The sequence below is a fragment of the Muntiacus reevesi genome, chromosome 8, assembly GCF_963930625.1.
Source record: "Muntiacus reevesi chromosome 8, mMunRee1.1, whole genome shotgun sequence".
Taxonomy (NCBI): Eukaryota; Metazoa; Chordata; class Mammalia; order Artiodactyla; family Cervidae; genus Muntiacus; species Muntiacus reevesi.
In genome coordinates this window covers 66407153-66411273 of record NC_089256.1, presented here as the reverse complement: position 1 = coordinate 66411273, position 4121 = coordinate 66407153, and the positions used below count along the sequence as shown (strand labels likewise).

The 4121-nt window shown below is 39.9% G+C and overlaps 1 non-coding gene across 1 annotated transcript; it reads right to left on the bottom strand.

Moving 5' to 3' along the window:
• Positions 1-3762: 3762 nt before the first annotated feature.
• TRNAC-ACA (transfer RNA cysteine (anticodon ACA)) lies at positions 3763-3834 on the bottom strand. Its single transcript has one exon. It is a non-coding gene; the product is annotated as a tRNA-Cys (tRNA).
• Positions 3835-4121: the final 287 nt, after the last annotated feature.

Sequence of the window (4121 nt, the reverse complement as noted above, 5' to 3'; positions counted from 1 at the left end):
AGGACAAGGAAGCCTGGCATGCTGCAGTCCATGGGTCGCAAAGATTCAGACATGACTGAGTGACTGAACAACAGCAAAAATCTTTGACTGTGTGGAACTATGGAAAATTCTTAGAGAGATGGGAATACCAGACCTACTTACCTGTGTCCTAAGAAACCTGTATACAGGTCAAGAAGCAACAGTTGGAACCAGACATGGAACAATTCATTGGTTCACATTTAGGAAAGGAGTATGGCAAGGCTGTACATTGTCACCCTGCTTATTTAACTTATATGCAGAGTACATCATGGGAAATGCTGGGCTGGATGAATCACAAGTTAGAACCAAGATTGCAGGGAGAAATATCAACAACCTTACATATGCAGATGATACCATTCTAATGACAGTAAGTGAAGAGGAACTAAAGAAGCACTTGATGAGGGTGAAAGAGGAGAGTGAAAAAGCAGGCTTGAAACTCAACATTCAAAAAACTTAAGATCGTGGCATCCAGTCCCATCATCTCATGGCAAATAGAAGGGAAAAATTGGAAACAGTGACAGATTTTATTTTCTTAGACTCCAAAATCACTGCAGAGAGGGAGTGCAGCCATGAAAATTAAAAGATGCTTGCTCCTTGGAAGGAAAGCTATGGCAAACCTAGATAGCATATCAAAAAGCAAAGACATCACTTTTCCAATAAAGCTCCATATATTCAAAGCTATGGTTTTTCCAGTAGTTATGTATGGATATGAGAGTTGGACCATAAAGAAGGCTGAGTGCTAAAGAATTGATGTTTTCAAACTGTGCTGGAGAAGACTCTCGAGAGTCACGTGGACTGCAAGGAGGTCAAACCCAGTCAATCCTAAAGGAATTCAATCCTGATATTCATTGGAAGGATTGATGCTGAAGCTGAAGCTCCAATACTTTGGCCGCCTGATGTTAGGAGCCAGCCAACTCATTGGGAAAGACCCTGATGCTGGGAAAGATTGAAGGCAAAAGGAGAAGGGGACAGCACAGGATGAGATGGTTAGATAGCATCACTGACTCAATGGGCATGAATTTTGAGCAAATTTCAGGAAATAGTGGAGGACAGCAGAACCTGGCATGCTACAGTCCAGGAGGTCACAAAGAGTCAGACATGACTTGAACACCACCAGTAAATCATATTCTTTATTTGCATACCTCATACATTTATTTTCTCTTCTTCTTAACATCCCTGTGAAATAGGCTACACAGTGGGTATTTTCTTTCTTTTATAGGTGAAGGGACAATTGCTTAGTGATAAAAGTACTTCATCTGATATCGGCAGGCTAACTATGTGGTGGAGGAAGTTTCCCTGGCTCTGAGCCCAGGGTTACTTTTGTCGTATCACACCAAGCTGCTTTCAGATTTATTATTTATATCCCCACTGTCCTATATGTTGAAGGAAATGGCAAACCACTCCAGTACTCTTGCCTGGAAAATCCTGTGGATGGAGGAGCCTGGTAGGCTACAGTCCATGGGGTTGCAAAGAGTTGGACCTGACTGAATGACTAAACTTTCACTTTCACTTTCTTCTATCTGTTGAACAGGAATAACAGTCCCATCCATTCAACTTCTGGGATGCTTTCATTTGACACTTTTCCAACCAGCTCCTGAAAATGCCTCTACAAGAAGCGTGTGTCATAGTCCTGGCCTGGCTGGTAATACTGCCCTGTTTGAAGCTCCAGACAGAAGTCTGGATTCTAAACACCTGAACCAGCTCTAGTTTAAATGGAAGGAGAATGTATTGGGAGGATAGAAGCAATCAGGAAGGATAAAGAACTGGACTCAGGAAATACCCTAGAACCACCAAAAGCCACCAAATCAAGAACCCAACCATCAGACACAGGTATGAACAGCACTGCCAAATCACTCCATAGATGTCTACTTCCTCCACCTAGTTCTCTGTTCTCCATGGATAGTTTCTAAGTCCCTCTAAAAGCCCCCCCTTCAAGACTTGAAGTCCTGGGTGGAAAGATCCCTTTATCCAATCCTAAATCACATATTCTTTTTCTAGCTTTTAAAGGACAAAGCTAGAAATTTACCCTCTAGTTTCTCTAGTGTGATGGGGCCTCATTAAGAATCAAACCATAGATCTTTGGAAGTTAGACAAATTCCATGACTTTAATGGAGAGTAAATGTGTGCATCTGTTCACACCTTCCTTTGTCATGAAGTTAGGCACCTAGAGTTTAAGATTTAAGAAACTTCTCTCCCATGTTCCAACATAGATACAGACACGTATACACATATTCTGAATGTCCCATGTGACTCTAAGCAGATGACCTCACTCCAGCTTGTATGCATCCTCAGTTATTAAAAAGGCACTTTATCCCTAACAGGGAGGCTAGAAGGATTTATGGCAACAATGACTTTGAACGGCTGCATATTAAAAAAACAATGCTCGAAGGCAGATGAGAAGTGTTTCTCACTTTATAATTTTGGTGCATAGATGTTATCCTGTGGCTGCTTTAGAGTTCTTAACCCAAAACTATTTTTCCGTCCACATATTACAAGATGCTTACTGTAGTGAAAAAGAGTTCTATGAAAAACCAGAAAGGTAGGGAATTCCTTCATGGTCCACTGGTTAGGACTTCACACTCTCATTGCCGAGGTCTCGGGTTCAATCCCTGCTCACAAGCTGTACGGTGAAACCAAAATAAATTTTTAAATGATGTATTTCTTCTTGGCAAACAGAAGTGTGCCAAATAAGACACATCACTCTCAAATGAAGACCAGCCTTGGAGAAATCAGTCCTGACGTGTTGTTGGGCTTATGTACATATGGAAAGATAAACCATGGGTGGGGACACCTTAGGACAACTTGGCAGCCCTGCTCTGTCCAAGATTTCATTTTCTGTGTTCTTAAATTCCAGTTCAAATGTTGATGACTGACCAGTTCACAAACATGCTGTTGTCTTAATACATGCAAATATCATTAATGAAACAAGTGAAAAGATATATTCCAAATTAAAAATACCATGATTTTTCCAAACAAAATAAAACTAAAATTCACCTATAAATCCTTTGGAAAAATGGAGGAAGAGTGAAAGAAAAAGATTACAATATATTTTAAAACAGTAACTTGACTATGGAACAGATTTATGATCACATAAAATTTTTAAATAGCATAAGAGCTTAGTCTCCTGTACATGACAGTATGAGGACATTTACAATTTTATTTAAAAAAATAAAAAGCTCTTCTTGAGCTACTGTGGCACCAAAGATGCCCTGAAACCTCAATAAAAAAATCTATTTTTACACTTTTACATGGGAGAGAAAAGATTGAAAAGAATATATAGAGCATATAATACCAGAACCAACCTGCATATCTGAGTTGTAAATATCTTGAATAGGTGTTCCTGAAAAGAACACAAATGAAATTGTCAGTTGCTGAAGCTGATGCAAGGAACACACCATTGAACTCCATTGATTGGCATAATTCCTTAAAATTTGTGGTAATATTCCACATGTCACACTCCCAAATGTTGTCTGTTGATGTTTCTTGGCCCAGAAGGAAGATGAAATTGTCTTAGTCAAAAAGTCCTCTTTCTTTTTCTAATATTAGGGGAAAAAATCCCTTCCTACAAAATAAGTAGATTCAAAGTAAACTTTGCCTTGTGAAGTGAAAGTGAAAAAGTGAAGTCGCTCAGTTGTGTCTGACTCTTTGTGACCCCATGAACTGCAGCCTACCAGGAACCTCAGTCCAAGAGATTTTCCAGGCCAGAATACTGGAGTGGGTTGCCATTTCCTTCTCCAGGGGATCTTCCCAACCCAGGGATCGAACCCAGGTCTTCTGCACTGTAGGCAGACGCTTTACCATCTGAGCTACCAGGGAAGCCCCAAACTTTGCCTTAACAGAACTCAAATAATTTGAATATATTTTGTTTGAAGACATGTTAATGCTTATTGGGATCAAACAAGGGATTGAACCTGTGTCTCTTGTGTCTCTGCATTGGCAGGTGGTTTCTTTACCACTGAGCTAACAGGGAAGTGTATATATATAAAAATATATTTATACACACACACACACCCCTATACCTATTTGGGTAAAACACTAGGTTCCTGAAAATTGTCTGGAAGCATTCCAAAGTATTCTGAAGTCTTACATGTCTTGAACCAGTC